Source organism: Lissotriton vulgaris, chromosome 10 (assembly GCF_964263255.1).
Source record: "Lissotriton vulgaris chromosome 10, aLisVul1.2, whole genome shotgun sequence".
Classification (NCBI taxonomy): domain Eukaryota; kingdom Metazoa; phylum Chordata; class Amphibia; order Caudata; family Salamandridae; genus Lissotriton; species Lissotriton vulgaris.
The window spans coordinates 1,044,877,975-1,044,895,736 of record NC_141698.1 but is presented as its reverse complement, the minus strand read 5'-3'; the positions used below and the strand labels follow the sequence as shown (position 1 = coordinate 1,044,895,736).

The window sequence follows — 17,762 nt, the reverse complement described above, 5'->3', positions numbered from 1 at the left end:
TGGTTGTCGACGGTTTGGATGTTTGGCTCCTAATGATGTTAAAGAGTTCATTGGGGCAGTTTTTTGCGTTGTCTAGGGCAGAGCAGAAGAAAGATGTCTTTTTGTTCTTGATGTGCTTGTTGTAGTTTTTGCGTGCTGCCTTGAGTTGATCACGATGAAGGGAGGAGGGATTATTCCTCCAAGCTCTCAACGGTTCTGAGGTGTCTTCTTTCCTCATTGATGTCAGTGGTGAGCCAGGACCTAGAGGGGGTGCTTCTTGGTTTTTTTAGTTTCAGGGGTGCCAGCCAGTCCAAGGTGAGCGACAAATTAGAGTGGTAGAGCAAGGTAAGTTCTGTGGTTGAGAGGTGCTCCGATTTGATTGGGAGGAGCATGCTTAGCCCAAAAAACAATACAAAAGTAAAATACTTACCGAGCTTCCGGCCGAATCGCGCTCCTCTGCTTTCAGTTCCTACCATTGAGGACTCTTCATCCAATCCCTGTGCTGCTCTCAAAAATGAGAACAGCGTGGGGATTGGCCTGAGTGGACTGCATTAATACTCGCTCAGGCACAGGGAATCTGTGCTGTTTTTCCAACCCAGCTGTGCAATAAAGCCCGGACAGAGAAACATAAGTGCGCATGTCAAATTGGCCAGCATAAGACAGCCGGCCAAACTAACATCGGCACTTAAAAGTGCACATCTGAAACTCCTCCTCCTCCCTCCCATGGCCCGGCCCGGCCCGCCCCTCCCAGCACACGCTGGCTCTGAGCCACTAGCTGAATAATAAAACAATAGTAAAATATAGTTTTCTTTTTCAGCAGCTGGCTCTGAGCCAGTGAGGAAACACTCCTTCGCCATTGTGGAGGAGCCGCCGCTGCAACCATCCATTTCTAAAGAGAGATATATAATTTATTCAAAGACGCTGAATGAAAGAACACACTTTTCCCCGATGATATTTTGGTGTATACTGAGGATGAAACAACTCATAAGGCTATTCTGTATGAATTCTATTAGTAAGAGTGCAAAAGAAAGTATTCATCCTGAAGGAATGGGAAGCATGTGATAATGTGGTTTATACCATTTTGTAAAAAAGGATAAGATCACAAGTACTCTTGAGTAAACACCACATAACAACATATTCCATGTCCATATTTCAGGACTGTATTAAGTTTGCTATATGTATTGCTAATAAAAAATGCCTATCTTGAGAAAGCCATTATGTGTAAAAGTATGTATACTCTCAGGTGCAAAGTTACGAATTATTACAATTAAAAAGGCATCCATGGAGGCACCTACTTTGAAGCCATTTTATATTGGTAAATTGTATCATGTTATATTGTTTATAGAGATTTGCATAACTGTGTTAGTATGGCCTCAAAGCACTGTTGGAGTTCAGCTACCATCACCCCCGGTCTCAGGGATCGTGTTGCAGCCCAGAGTCAGTTTTCTGTTGTTTTGAGTTGGATTATCCGTAGAGTAGGTATTTAACATAATAGCCCCAGTCAGCACCATGCACATGTATTATGCGCAGTTATTGAACTATTTTCCACATTTTATTAATTTAGGTAAAACGGTTTATCATGCCTGTAGGAAGGTGGATATCGGACTATGGTTGCCCCCAACGTTTTGCCTAGTGTTTTGCTGGTTTTTGACAGTTGGCCTGGGATCCTGCTATTCAGGACCCCAGGCTTCCTGCTCTCTCTGTTAAAATGGACTCCATGTACCTTAGGTACATATCTAATTGGTATTGGGTCACTCTTGTAAGTCCTTGTACAGTGTACCATAGGTACCCAGGGTATAAGTGCACCCAAGGCCTACCAAGCGCTGCAGCATGTATTATGCCACCCCTGGCTGGCCATTTAAATCTGACACAACTGGCTGATCAATCAGCTGGGGCAAGGTGATGTAATCACCCTTTGCTTTAGATATAGTATACCTATATCTAAACCTAAAATGGACACATATACTCCTATAAGTCACTCCTATGGCAGGCCTTAACAATCCTAGAGGCAGAGTGCTTGGAATTATGTGAGATGGTGCTCTAGCATGAGCTGAGCCTGTCTGCAGCTTTCAGAACCAAGTCCTTTAGCTGTTTCCATGATAACGCTATACCATATACTCTTAAGTGCATTATAATCCGCGCGGTTATTGCTAACTTTGGAATACTCCCCTGAGTTCTGGGCAGAATATTTAACACCACTTTTTAACTTGATTTATAGTCAAAACAAAATGCCCAAGTCCTGGAAAGGGAATATTATACATTCGATTTTTAAGCAGGGTGACCATAATGAGCCGGGAAACTCCAGGCTGATATCGCTGATTGATGTGGAGGCGAAATTATACGGATCATGCTTGTTGCTGCACCTCCAAGATTGGATGGAGGAAACAAACATAATTCCCATGTTCCAAACGGGTTTCAGGCCAAGGACAGGCACATTAACAAATTTGACAACCTTGGCACTCCTAAAGGAAAAAGCAGAAACAAAGAAGACCAGATTCTTTGCTTGTTTCATAGATCTGCGAGCAGCTTTTGACAGGGTGAATCCAAATCAATTATGGGAAAAATGAAGATCATGGGGGCTACCGAAGAACCTATTGGAGGCAATAATAGGCTTGTACAGTGACACCTGGGCAAGAGTCAAACTGGGAGACGGATGTAGCATCCCTGCCGAAATCAGCACGCAACACGGCTTAAAACAAGGCTGAATCCTGGTCCCTAGCTTATTTAATCTTTACATGGCAGATATTGTCAAACATATGCAGGTAGGGGAAGGACATCCACCGAATCTGGCAAACACTCCGATTCCTTTTTTACAATATGCTGACGATATTGTCGTGCTGAGCCAAACCCCAATAGGGCTTCAAAGAATGATTAATAACCTTGTTACTTACCTGGAGCAAGAAAGTTTGGAATTGAATAAAGAGAATACTAAGGTGGTCCGCTAAGTAGACCCCCCAAAAAAATCGACCTTTAGATGGTATGCAAATGGAACCCAAATAAAGGAGGAAGAGTCTTACAAATATTTAGGTCTAAAATTGGGGCGAGGACCGACCCACAAAGAACACAAAATAGACCTAAAGGTGAAAACACATTCCTTGATCTATGCACACAGGTTATTATACAAAAAATTGAGTTGCCCAAACTACACCCATCTCTTAAAGGTGATGGAATCACAGACCTTATCCACCTTGTCATAGCACTGGTCACCTGGTGTGGCAAAGAGGCGGGGCTGTTAAACAATCTACAAACAAAGGTATACAAAGCGATTTTAAACCTCCCAAAATCAGCCTCACCAGCACAGGTTCGTCTAGAATTTGGCCTGCAGAACCAGAATTTTCGTGGCATGAGTAGTTTCGTGAAACTTTGCCACAAAATACGTCTGTCAGAAGAAGGTTCACTGGACAGCCTGTGTTGGAAAGAAATTGAAAACCAGCTGAAACAAACCACTCTAAGCGGTTGGGGAGATTTCTTGATCAAATCCTTGAGGGGGTTAGGAATTCAAATCGACATGGGATTCTATCCCAGGCAAAACCAGCTTTGACAAAATAACAAATAATGCTGCTAAATGGAAATCCTTTCTGGAAGACAAATCAATAACTTCCAAACGTCGACATGGGTGGACAGTGATAAATTCATACTCCTTGATAAAGCCCCAGCCTTATTTAGAAAGTCACTTTAACATGACACTAAAGCAGAGATATATAGAACATCGGCTGGGCTTACACCTTTCGAAGGATCTGCAACCATCCTGGAAAGGCAGTTATACGGACCTTCAGTGTAGCCTATGTGGTTACCAAAATGAAACGCTATCCCACCTGCTGTGCGTTTGCCCAGCTCTTATGGACCTAAGGAGATGGCTTTTTAGGTTTAAATCATTTTTATTGTAGCAACACAAAGAAACAAAACATACATTGCATAGAAGCTGCAAATCCGCGACGGCCAGAAGCGCCTGTGGTGCTCTAAAGTTCTCCAGTTGATATTCCAAAATGAGACCAGCCAGCCGATTTACATAGATATAGGAAGTGTTGCGAAACTGAATTAAACACCCCCCCGAAGACCCTCCCCCCCAACCTCCCAACTCCCTGGACCCTCCCTTTCCCCCCACCCTCCGTCCAGTGCTTAGGTCTACCTTACCCCGTCCGTCCGTGCCACCCTCCTGTGAAGATGTCTCATCAGAAGTCCATTCAAGAACCCGGCCCCTCAGGTGCGGTGAGCCGTAAGAGGCGAAGATATCTCGGGCAGGTGATTTCCCTAAATTCAGTGATCAGCAGGGAGTGGAACGGCTGCCAAAGTTCATCAAACTGATCTATATCGCCCGCTAGAGTAAGTGACAGCTTCTCCATCCCCAGCACATGCCACAGCCTATGTAACCACCCTGTGAGGGAGGGGATCAGGGTAGTGCGCCAGTGAGTAAGGATATTCTGTACCGCAGAGCCTAGAGCAATACCAATCTGACGCCCCCTGCGGGAGCGCAAGGGGTATGTTAATCGATTCGGGAGCCCCAGTAGAATGTATGCGGGGAAGCGAGGCAGTTCGGTCTTAAAATGAGTGTCTATGTCATCTATCACCTGTTTCCAGTAGGAGTGCAGGAGCGGGCAGTCCCATAAGATGTGCGACAATGTGCCTATTTGCCCACATTCCTTCCAACAGGTGTTGGTCTTGCTGCGGTCCATTTCGTGTATTCGTTCCGGGGTATAATACCAGTAGGTAGAGTCCTTGGTTAGTGTTTCGGTAAGTCCTGTGTGATATGCGGAGTGGCGAGCCCTGTGTGAAATCTGATCCCATTCCTTATGGCTCAGTGTCCTACCCAGTTCCCGTTCCCAGCGCTCCCTACCCGGGTTGTGGAGATGCATGGATGGTGGTTGCAAAAATGTATAAAGGTCAGATATCAGCTTCGCGGCTGAGGTGCGAGTTAAAAGCCACTGTTCGTATGGAAGAAGTTTCCCATCAGCCGCTTCCCTCACTTGTGGGTGTAGTGCCCAGTGGCGTACCTGCATGTAGTGCAACCGCTCTGTCTCCAGTAACTTGTATTCCTGCCTAAAAAGTGTGAAGGGAATAACCCCGTCTGGACCATATATGTGGGATAGGGTATGACACCCTGCGGGCCGCCAGTGTGTAAAGACTCCCCTCTCCATCCCCAGAGTGAAGTCTGGATTATCAATCAGTGGTGTAAGCAGCGAAGGGAAGGTGGTGAGTCCGTGTACGGTGTTAGTGGCGTCCCATGCTTGCAAAGGAACTCTCGTGACAAAGGAAGCATACATATTAGCTGGTCGATGGGCTTTACGCAGAAAGGGTATTTCCTGCAGGGGGCGTCCAGCTACCCCCTGGTCCTGGAAGAGCCAGTGCTTGTCTGACTCCCACCTGCTCCATTCCACCAAGTAGCGCAGCTGAGCTGCCTGAAAGTATTTACGTAGGTCTGATACCCCCAGCACCCCGGCCTCCGGGGCTAGCGTGGACAGTGCCCTCCTCATTCTAGGTTTCCGACCTTGCCAAATAAAGCGCAAAAGGTCTATCTGCGTTTGCTGGATCCAGCCCGTAGGTGGCTGTAGCGGTAGTGCCCTAAAGAGATAGAGAATTTGGGGCAAGACGGTCATTTTAACCGCCGCTTTTCTACCCAGCCAGGAAAGGGTACCGCGCCTCCAACGTCCCAACTCCTCTCGGATCTTCCCGCCCAGTATGGCATAGTTGGCATTCACCATGGCCGGCAAAGACGGGGCCAGCTGAATCCCCAAGTACGGCACGAGGTCGGACGACCATTGCAGGGGGAAGAGGTCTTGTAAGTGAGCTTTGGTGGCAGGAGTGAGAGATAAATCCAGGGCTACCTATTTATCCATGTTCATCTTGAATCCCGCAACTCTTGCAAAGGTGTCCAACTCCACAATGCAGGCCGGAAGGGCCGTTTGCGGGTTCTCCAACGACAGTATGACATCGTCCGTGTAGAGACTGACTGTGTGAGTGAAGCCGCCAAACCTCACCCCGGTCGCTGCAGGAGCCTGACGTATCCTCTGGGCAAATGGCTCCATATATAAGGCGAAGAGCAGGGTGACAGCGGGCACCCCTGTCTCGTACCTCTCTCGATGCGAAAGCTCTGAGAGCTATACCCATTCATGCGTACCACCGCCGTGGGGAATTTGTAGCAGTTAAATATGAGGGAGCGGAATTTCTCTCCAATACCGACTTTCGTTAGGACTCGTTCTAGGTACGGCCAGTGTACTCGGTCAAACGCCTTTTCGGCGTCCACCGCTAGCATCATTCTCTCTCCGGGAATCCGGGAGGCTTTTTCGAGGAGGTGGACAATTCTTTTGGTATTATCCAGTCTGTCTGTCTTCCGGGGACAAAACCTGCTTGGTCCGATTCCACGAGTCCCGGCAGATGGAGGGCCAGTCGAGCTGCTAGGATCCCAGTATATAACTTAGGATCCACGTTTAGAAGAGAGATCGGCCTGTAGGAGCCGGACTTGGTCCTATCTTTTCTCGGCTTGGGGATGACCGTAAGGGACGCACGCAGAAGGTCAGGTGGGATAGTGCCCGGTTCTGAAAATGAGTTGAAAAGGCGGGTGAGGATCGGCGCCAGCGTCATCCAAAATGTCTTGCAAAAAAAGGGACGTATAGCCGTTTGGCCCTGGAGCCTTACCGTGCTTGAGTTTGGCAATGGCGGAGATCACCTCCTCGATGCGAATGTCCCTATCCAGGGTTTCCGCCTGTGAGGGGCCAACAGCTGGGAGAGTGACCGAGTCAAGGTATGCCACTGCGGCGGAGTCGTCCAGCGGGCTACCAGTGTAGAGAGCTGCATAGAAGCTGCGGAAAGTAGCATCTTCTGTGACTAAGTCTCCATCAGGACTGGAGATCTCCTTTACCAACTGCTGTTGGCGTACAACCCAGAGCCTATTCGCCAGGAGTCGGCCACATTTGTCCCCTCCTGTATAGTAGGTGTGTCTCAAACGCAGTGCCGCGTACTCCGCTCGGTCCATATCCAGGGCCGCTAGGAGCTGTCTCGCTACTTTGAGTTGCTTCCAGATTCTGGGAGCCCCCGTCCGTTGATGCATTTGTTCGAGTTCGTGCACCCGTTGGGTGAGTTCATCTCTCTTGCATTGCCGATCCTTATTGTCCGCAGCGGAAAGGGCCAGGAACTCCCCCCTAATTCCAGCCTTCATGGCCGCCCATTGCGTCGCCACAGAGGTGTCGGTGTTGTGGGATTGATAGTCGCGGATAGTGTCCACAATACACGTCAACACTGCCTTCTTGTGCAATAAGGTGTCCCTGAGCCGCCAGACCCTGGCGGGGTTGGACAGGACTGGAGTGGGGTGGATTGGAGTGGGGAAGGCTGGATTGATTGGAGTACAGTGGGGTGGGGTGGGCAGGATGGATTGGAGTAGAGTAGGGTGGATTGGAATACAGTGGAGCGGGGTAGATTGGAGTGCGGTGGACTGGATGAAGTGGATTAGACTGGGGTGAAGTGGATTAGACTGGGGTGAGGTGGATTGGACTGGAGAGAGGAAGGTTGGATTTGGGATGGGGTGGAATGGAGTCGGGTGGGGTGGAATGGAGTGGGGTAAATTGGAGTGGAGAAGGGTGAACTGGAGTGGAGAAGGGTTAACTGGAGTGGATTAGATTGGAGTGCAGTGGGGTGAATAAGAGTGATGGTGGATTGGGGTGGATTGAAGGGGAATTGGGATGGGGTGGATTGGAGTAGGGTGGATTTGGCTGGATTGGATTGGAGTGTGGTGGATTGGATTGAGGTGAATTGGACTGGATTTGAGAGAGGGTGTATTGTTTTGGATTGGAGTGGGGCAGAACAGAGTAGATTGTTTTGGATTGGAGTGGGAAAGTTTGTAGTGGGGCAGATTGTTTTGGATTTGCGTGGGGCAGATTGTTTTGGATTAGAGTGCGGTGTATTGTGGTGGACTGGATTGGAGTGCGGTGGATTGGATTGAGGAGGGAATGTGATGGATTGAATTAGGGCTATTATGGCGAGCTGTATTTTGGTGAGGTGGATTGGATTAGAGTAGGGTAGATTGGATTAGAGTAGGGTAGATTGGATTGGGGTGGATTAGATTGGTGTGGGTGGATTGGAGTGGGGTGAACTGTGGTGAATTGGAGTGGGGTTACCAGGGATGGAGTGGGTAGACTGGAGTGGGGCAGATTAGTGTGGGGCGGATACAGTGGTGTAGCAAAGAGGTGTGGGGGGCGGTCCGCCCAGGGTGGCCACCTCTTACCTGCGGCCGTCACGAGGCAGTAAACACAGGAATCGGCATCACACACTCATCGCTCCCCCCACTCTTAGATGCGGCTGCTGCGGGATGGCAAACGCAGGGCCTGCCACAGGTGGTCAAAGGTCCAGCTACGCTGCTGGGTGGATAGATTTGAATTGGAGTGGGGTGGAATGTTTTGGATTGGAGTTGAGAAGATTGGAGTGGGATGGATTGGAGTAGGGCCGATGTTTTTGGATTGGAGTGGGATGATTGTTTTGTATTAGAATGAGGCGGATTCGAGTGCGGCGGATTCGAGTGCGGCGGATTCGAGTGTAGCGGATTAGAGTGTGGCGGATTAGAGTGTGGCGGATTAGAGTGTGGCGGATTAGAGTGGGGCAGACTGGAGTGGGGCAGACTGGAGTGGGGCAGACTGGAGTGGGGCAGACTGGAGTGGGGCAGACTGGAGTGGGGCAGACTGGAGTGGGGCAGACTGGAGTGGGGCAGACTGGAGTGGGTCAAACTGGAGTGGGGCAGACTGGAGTGGGGCAGACTGGAGTGGGGCAGACTGGGGTGGGGCAGATTGTTTTGGACTGGAGTGGGCAGATTATTTTGGATTAAGTGGGGCAGATTGAAGTGAGGCAGATTGTTTTGGATTTAGTGGGGCAGGCTGTTTTGTATTGGAATGGGACAAACTGGATTTGGAGCAGATTATTTTGGATTGGAGTGGGCCAGATTGATTGGAGTGGAGGAGACCGTTTTGGATTGGAGTGGGGAACATTCTTTTAGATTGGAGTGGGTCAGATTGTTTGAGATTGGAGTGGGTCACATTGTTTTCGATTGGAGTGGGTCAGATTGTTTTCGATTGGAGTAGGTCAGATTGTTTTCGATTCGAGTGGGGCAGACTCCTTTTGAGTAAGGCAGATTGTTTTGGATTGGAGTGGGGCAGATAATTTTTTATTGGAGTGGGGCGAATTGGAGTGGGGAAGATTGGTGTGGGATAAGTTGGGAGGATTGGCGTGTGGTGGACTGAATCGGGGCGAGTGGTTTGGATTGGTTTGTCTGGGGGTATTGGACTGAGTGGAACGGATTGGTCTGGGGTGAGGTGGGGTAGATTGGCGTGGATTTGAGTGGGGTGGATTGGTGTGTACTGCACAATTATGTTTTAAAGCATCATTTCAGAAATTACACATAAGAAAGAAACAATGCAATAAAATTATCCTCATCTTTTGAGAACAGCGCCCACAAGCAACATAAAAAAAACATGAGTGCAAAGTGAGAAAAGAAGACTTGGCAGAATAAAAGAAAGTTAACTGTATTATATAAAACTTTGTAATTTGGTTTGTCCTGCTGGGCACGTTTTTATCAGTCACACACCTTCTGTTTGCAGGGCACTGGAAGGTAAAAAGAAGAAAATAGTACCTCAATCACGCAGGGAGAAGCGGCCAGGCACTAATTAAGTTGAGTCAGTCAGTGCTTGGTCCCTGCGCCACAGAAAGGAACCGAAATGGTGTTAGGCCTGAAATGACAAATTAGGAGGCTGTTAAGAAGAGTGCCATGAATGCCAACAAATGTGTAAGCAATGGGTGGGCTTCAAGCACCTTTTGGATACATGAGTACCTTGCAAGCCAGGCTCAGGAGCTAGAGCATGCTCTTGCAGGCTCAACACTAAAAAGTAGTACCTTAAATTAAAGTGGAAGTACATAAATCAGCCATTCAAAAGGATCATAAAGAGGCGATATTACAAGGGAGAGAAAACCAGAATAAGAGGAAAGCAGAAATTGAATAAGAAGCAAGCAACTGAAAGTGACAATAAAGCCACCCGATGGGAGGGATGTATGCTCGCAATAGATCTTTCGAAATCAGACAGCGAATGTCTGGAAAGGACCAACCTAAAAAGGAGCAAACTGATAAATACACCAGGTATCTCAGAGAGGTATGGTAATAGCTTACACAAATAGGCAACATATAAATTCCTTTGAATGTAATGATATCATACTGCTTCAATATGATTTGAGGAATGGAATAATGACCTTAGTGAATACTCTCAATTTCCATACCTAATATCATCTCATCTAGGCACTTGCATAACAGTCGCAGATCACCCCTCAGTCCCTTTCAATCTGCATTTCTTCTGTTAGTCTATTCGTCCAATAAGCAACCAACCCAATCTTTTTTCTTATGACAGTTCTTTATGACAATCAACTGACCTTTCAATGGACTTGTCTTTTCAAATGTTGAATCAATCTTTTTGGAGATAGTGCGGATTACCAGGTGATACTGTACAATCTGGTCCAAGAAATGTCCACAAAACACAATGTATATTAATATCACAAACAACATTGATTTACTCATTAACAGTCTGCTGACTTTCCCTGTAATGTTAGTAAATCATATGCTACTCCGTTACACATTGACTATTTTAGCACATCTCTCCTTCACCTTGCTGACAGATTACTTAAAAATATTTACATATATATATATATGGCGAAATCGTGTGAATAAACTTGAGAAAATTTCATCTTTGCGCTGTGGAGTGGTTTGTACCTGTGGCATCCGGTGTGGCAGATAGGATCTTGGTCCTGATTTGAGGCAGCGCAACAGGACTGTGAATTGCATATATATATATATATATATATATATATATATATATATATATATATATATATATATATATATATATATATATATATATATATATATATTTCCTACAACATAAGCAGTCAGAAACAATTTATTGCCTTTGAGATGTCAAATAGTTTAAAATAACGGCACACTTCCTACTAGTCGGTAACTGGTCTCCTTTTATACGTTTTTGGCAAGTGTGTCTCTCTGTTATGATCATAGAAGCAATGCTGTAGGAAACATTTAGCTAGAGGTTGAAGAGAGGAGACTGAAAATATTAATGGTAATGGGGAGTGTCCCAAACTACATGTGGTAGTTATTACCAGATGAAAAATCCGATTGGCTGCACTCTGCCTTCTGGGACTTGTGTTTTTCATTTATTTCCATCATAAGTCGAGGCTCCCAAGTTCCTGTCTGCTGAGTATTTTTTGGTAATAAGCCAGAATTCTATTGCAGGACAGGAGGCTCCGATTATGCTTAGTCTCATTTCTTTATTGAAATGCTCAGCAGCCAAGTAAAAAACCACATTACCCAGAAACACTTGGGTAATAACCATAGAGTCTTGTTAGTATAAATAGGTGTACAGACAATCCCACTTCCTCTTTCTTTGCTGCTCCGCAGCCAGTTAAGTGCTTCTTACCTTATTGTTGTTATTTGCCTTGCACTTTGTATTGCTTAAGCGGCGACTGTTTAGCATATCTGCCGCTTTGTTTTCCGCGCGTATCGCGCTGCTTGCGCTTGCCTTCGCCATTCCGTTCGCGTTGCGTTTCGGTGGCGGCGCGGTTGGGTGCGAGGCATCTCCACCCTGAAGTCGGGCGCTTTGTGCCTGGGTTCTTTCATTATTGTGGAGTGGTTTATAGGGTTCAGGGCTGCCTCGCGCGAGCTGCTCTCCTTCCTGTTCAGGCGGCCGGTTTAACGCGCATGCGCGTTTTGGTATTTCCGGCGCTCCGTGTTGTTTCCTCACCGGAGCTTCTCAGAAGGTCGTCCCCTGCGGCGTACACGCCCACAAGCCTCCAGGATTGACCCTGTCGACGCCGGTGTCTAAAATAGGACGCTGGTTGTAAAATTTTGCATAGGCTTTGCCTAGGGTGGCGTTTTTTGGTGACAGTAAGCCTTCCCTCCACTCTCTACATATTTTCACCTGTAGTCTCTACAGCTTTGGCTTGCTGTGAGGGTTTTTTCACCCCCCTTAATTGAGCCTTTGGCTTGTTTATACTTGCATTCCTCATTTGTGGGCATATCTTTTCACATCTATTGTGAATCATGAGTGAATATTTTTATGAGGATGAGGAAGAGTTTGATGAGGAGGCTCCGGACTCCATGGAGCAACATTTGGTGGAAGCTTTGGACCGGGGAGTCCAACACTCAATGAATAGAGCACTAGTGCGTGCTATCACGCCTCTCAAAAGGCACTTGACTAAATATGCTGAACAGCAGGGTTGGGTCCCTGCGGCTAAGAAGTCGTCGTCTTCTCCTGCCAACCCACATTCTTCTGTCTTCAAAAAATTGGCGCTGTCCTTATCCTCTGCCAAGTCAGACTTTGTTGTTGAAGAAGGTGAGAGCGATGACCTGCAGTCATCGTCTTCCTCGGACCCCGCTCCTCCCCCTCCCAAGAAAAAGAAATGCAAGGAGCATTTTGTTGATGTGTCTTCGCATCCGCCAGTCCTGACTTTTGAGCCGGAGGACATTATCCACCCCCAGTCCACGGCTTGGCTTCCTTCCCAGGCTGTGACGGAGTACGTCCAGCAGCACATACGCCAACCCTTTGAAAAGGAGGTACGTGCCCGTCTCCGATCTGAGTGCCCGCGACCAGACTTGGCTGATCATCTGGCGGAGACTCCTGAGATTGATCCAACTATGACAACGTACCTCCGCAAGTTTGCGAAAGACCCCAAAAAGGGTCTGGATAGGTCCTGGCGGGCTTGCCAGGACAAGGTGTTAGATCTCCTGGGTCCCCTCACCAAAATGTTGGACCTTGGTTTCCTGGCTAAAAGTACTAACCGGATGGTGGATCCGGATGAGCTGATTAATTGGGCTCAACGCGCCATTTGCCAGTTGGGTAATGCCAACTGTGCGCTCTCTGCTGAGAGGCGCAGGTCCATTTTGCTGAAGCTTGATCCTAAGTTGCAAGAATTGGCTACTTCTGAGTCGGGTCCTGCGGCTCAGGGTCTTCTTTTTGGGCAACCATTTTTGAAGGAGCTGACCAACTTTGTAAATACATTCAGCGGTCTGGATAAGGCTCAAGCGTCTCTCCGCCGGACCCTTCGTCCGGTTTTCAACAGGGCCGGGAGAAGTAGAGGACGTTCCTCCGGCCGTGGTCAGCAACAGTCCTCCCAGAAGGGGTACCAGTCCCAGAGAGGAAGTCAGCAGGACTCGGGTTATACCCCTCGTTCAAACTTCTACCCCTCAAGAAAAGGACGTGGCCAGTTCAAAAAAGGACGTGCTGGTGGATCCGCCGGCGGCTACCACGACTCCGCCACTTCAGGTGAGCATTCTTCCTGCATGCAGTGTTGTTCTGGGGGGCAGGATTCGCCTTTTCCTAGAGAACTGGCGATCAATCTCCAGCGATGCATGGGTGCTGGAGACAGTTCAGGGTTTCAAACTGGAATTTTATCATCCTGTGCGTCAGTCCCGTCTTCCTTTTCCTCTCCATTTCTCAAACCAAAGTCGAGAGTTCATCACAGAAGAACTCAGGTCTCTGGAAGCCAAAGGGGCGATTGTGCCGACGGTGCGCCACCCTCAGGGCTTTGTCAGCTCAATCTTCCTTGTGGAGAAGAAGGGAGGGGGTGCGAGGTTGGTCCTCAACCTGAAGGACTTCAATGCGGGAGTGGTTTACCGCCACTTCAAGATGGAGGGGATCCATCTGTTGAGGGATCTCCTGAGGGAACGGGATTGGATGGTCCGTCTAGACCTCAAGGATGCATACCTCTCGGTTCCGATTTTTCCGCCCCATTGCCGCTTTCTTCAATTCCAGTGGCTGGGGATGTGGTATCAATATCAGGTTCTTCCATTCGGCCTTTCGTCAGCACCATGGTGCTTCACGAAACTGTTACGTCCGGTCGTGGAATCTCTCCGCAGTCGAGGAGTTCGCTTGATCATTTATTTGGACGACATCCTCCTGTTAGCGGATTGTCCGATAAAGCTGATGTCTCACCTGACGTGGACTGTAGACCTGCTCCAGTCTCTGGGGTTTTTGGTGAATGTTCCCAAGTCTGTACTTCAACCTACTCAGGTAATAGATTTCTTGGGATTTCAAATCAATTCCCTTTCTTGTCAACTTCTGCTACCTCGTCAGAAAGTTTGTTACATCAAACGGGAATTGAAGTCTGTTGTCTCGAGTCCGACGGTGTCGTTGAGATCATTAGCTCGAGTTGTAGGGCTTTTAGCGTCTTCTCTACAGGCGATATTTCCGGCCCCACTGCATTACCGTGCGTTGCAACGTTTGAAGATCCAGCATCTTCAGAGAGGCCTTCGCTATTCCGATCGCATCCCTCTGTCGGAGGAGGCGAAGTCGGAGATGACGTGGTGGTTGAATCACATGGAGGCCTGGAACGGCAGGGCCCTCTTCGGATCCTCTCCGGAGATTGTGATCGAGTCGGATGCCAGTCAATGGGGCTGGGGAGCACGCTGCGGTCCGGTCACAACAGGGGGGCGTTGGTCCCCCCAGGAACGCTGTCTCCACATCAATTGTCTGGAGTTGCTGGCGGGATCGTTCGCGATCAAATGTCTGTCTCCTCTTCAGTCCCGCTGCTGTATACTTCTCCGAATGGACAATGTATCAGCGGTCCGTTATATCAACAAGCTCGGAGGGACTCGTTCGAGGTTGTTGGCGGAAATAGCCAAGGAGTTTTGGCATTACTGTCTGCACAACGGGATCACAGTTATTGCGGAATACCTTCCGGGTTGTCGCAATGTGGTGGCGGATTGGAATTCCAGGTACCTGAGGGATTTCAGCGACTGGAGACTCCATCCGCGGGTATTTCGACAACTTCTACGGACCTGGGGCCCTTGTCAGATCGACCTCTTTGCGTCCCGGCTCAATGCACAACTTCCCCGGTTCTTCAGCTGGAGACCGGACCCGGAGGCTCTGGCGACGGATGCATTCCTTCAACCGTGGCCGACCTCCCTGTGTTATGCGTTTCCCCCGTTTATGATGATCCCCAGGGTTCTGGCATATGTGAAACGTTTTCAGGCGGAGCTGATTCTGATCACTCCTCTGTGGCGAGCTCAGCCTTGGTTCCCTGTTCTATTGGAAATGACTTGCGCATTGCCGTTTCTTCTGCCTCAGAAGCGGAATCTCCTGTTAGATCCGCTTCAGAATCCGCATCCCCTAGTTCAGTCAGGCTCTCTCCTTCTCCTGGCGTGGCGAATTTCGGGGAACGGTGGGCTGTGTCAGGCCTTTCTTCGGACGCTACCAGACTCCTCAGCAACGCCTGGGCACCAAATACCCACAAGCGTTACAGAGGTTCCTGGAACCGTTGGAGTGACTGGTGTGCTCAACGGCAAGCTGATCCAACATCTGCAGATGTTTCTTTAATTGTCAATTTTCTGGCCTCACTGTATTCGGCTTCGGGTCTGGCGTACCGTACTATCAATAATTTCCACTCTGCTATTTCGGCAGGTCATGTTCCGATTGACGGTAAGCCTGTAGGAGAACATCCTTTAGTGTCCAAGGTCCTTAAGGGCGTTCGTATGGCTGTTCCTCCGCGTCCCAAATATGTGGCCTCATGGGACGTTTCGGTTGTTTTGCGGTTTTTAGAGGCCTGGCCGGTTAATTCCTTGCTTTCACGCAAACAACTTTCGGCCAAGCTTACCATGTTGTTATGTTTGCTTTCTTGCAAACGGATTTCTGACGTTCACGCATTGGATCTTGCTGGTCGGAGTTTTACTCCTGAAGGGTTACATTTCGCCTTTCCCGGCGCACCAAGACTGATACTGAGATTATCTCTTACCCTTCTTTTCCGGCGCGTCCCAACCTTTGTGTGGTCCAATGCCTAAAAGCTTATGAGGTGAGTACTTCTCTTATTCGTTCTGATATGCAGGGTCAACTGTTAATTGCATTGCTGAAGCCTTTCCGCCCTGTTACTACAGCTACGTTGGCTCGCTGGGTACGGTGGCTTATGGGAGAGGCAGGGATTGATGTTTCTGTTTTTGGAGCTCATTCTGCTCGTGGTGCCATGGCCTCTAAGGCTTTTTCACTGGGGGTCACATTGGGGGACCTTATGAAAGCTGCTGATTGGTCAACAGATTCAGTGTTTAAGACTTTTTACTTTAAGCCTGTGCCTACGGTTGCATCTGTGGTGTTGGATGAGCTTTGAACAAGCATAATCGGAGCCTCCTGTCCTGCAATAGAATTCAAAATTTGCAAACATTCGTGACAAGAATTTTCAATTCTATTAAGGACTAGGAGGTGAGGATTATCCCACCCATAGATTATACATTGTATTACTGACAATTGATTTGCATTACTTTGTTACAACAGTATATTTTGCATTGTCTTCTTTTCCCACCCTTACTTCGAGTTATGTATGATGTTTGGGATGGCTATTACGGCTTTGTATCTTTTTCAGGTTCTGATCCCAAGTGATGCGCCTCCAGTTCCTCGTAGGAGCGCCTGTTTTCTTCTCTAAAGAAGTCTCCTGGTTTTCTGCCTTCGGCTGTTTGGGATGTCTCCCTTTGTTGCCTTCAATGGACTGTTCTTGGCTGTTGCATTGACTTTTGGATTGTTTGCTGTTTTCCTGGACTCTCCTCACCAAAGAAAGAGGAAGTGGGATTGTCTGTACACCTATTTATACTAACAAGACTCTATGGTTATTACCCAAGTGTTTCTGGGTAATGTGGTTTTTTACTTGGCTGCTGAGCATTTCAATAAAGAAATGAGACTAAGCATAATCCTCGCCTCCTAGTCCTTAATAGAATTGAAAATTCTTGTCACGAATGTTTGCAAATTTTGAATTGTCTGGGGTATCACACGTGAAATTACCCTCTATGCAGATATGTGGCCGACCGACAGTTCCTTAACCCTAATGACCTTTCAGAGTTAGGAGAGGCAGTCACACATGCAGAAAATACAAATGATATTATTAGCAACTCAAGTTAGCTACGAATTGCTAAGTGAATACACTAGTTACTAGAATTATACCCAAATAACAGCATTGTGTTTCACGACGTTTCTTTCAGAGTGATTTGCACCTTCTGAACACGCTAAAAATAAATACACACAAAATAGGTGCGCGACAGGACACAGCTAGATCCCCAAAGGGTCCAGGCCAGCATAATGTCTGCAAGGCAAAGCTCACTATCACTGGAAAACTTGTTTGACACGTGCATTGGGTAAAAGGGTCAAACAAGGAATACACCTTCTAGGGGCGAGTGGTTGAGGAGATGATATTAATGCAGCAGGACGAACTGGGGCAGACAAATGCAGCACTGCAGTACCATTAAACTGACAGATGCCCATGTTTCTTTGCCTTTGATGTCCCACCTCGCTCCTTTCCCTTTCCCTGGATTGAGACTCCTACAAGTCTCGCTGGATGCTCTGACCTCTGGTTTGCTCTCAGAATCCAATGTTGTAAACAAATAGATTTATACATCGTACTTCAATTTATTGACTCTCATGTTTTGTTATGCGAGTAATTTAATCTGAACGTTTTAGTTTAGTATTTTAAGTTCTAAAACGAGTTATGACTACTAAGAATTTCTGCAGTTTTAGGTTTTTCAATCCAAATGAGCTATGCAAATCTTCAATATTAAAGTCATATTTACGATTACTTTGCACGGAGTGCTTTTTTTTTTTTACTTTGACCTATCGTAAGCACAAAGTGTGATAACCTAGGACCTTTGCCTGCTGACCAGCTGTTTAGATTTATTTCTGCATGTTTAGATCGAATGGACTTAGTCGGAAAGATGTCGATAAAATCAATTCGGCATACATACAAAAAATTCACCAAAACATTTAAATATCTTCATT

At 47.5% G+C, this 17,762-nt stretch overlaps 1 protein-coding gene across 5 annotated transcripts in view; it reads right to left on the bottom strand.

Annotated features, from left to right (window-relative positions):
* The window catches only part of TCAIM (T cell activation inhibitor, mitochondrial), a 495,335-nt gene that overhangs the window by 476,672 nt on the left and 901 nt on the right, over positions 1-17,762 (bottom strand). For 2 of the 5 annotated variants that reach the window (XM_086942094.1, XM_086942096.1), the window contains exon 2: positions 10,378-10,456. The exons of 2 other annotated variants lie outside the window; for them this stretch is intronic. The gene's annotated coding sequence lies outside the window, so the exon portion shown is untranslated. Of the gene's footprint in view, positions 1-9,589; positions 9,687-10,377; positions 10,457-17,762 lie in introns of all 5 variants that reach the window. One more of the 5 variants, XM_086942095.1, reaches the window with a different exon arrangement.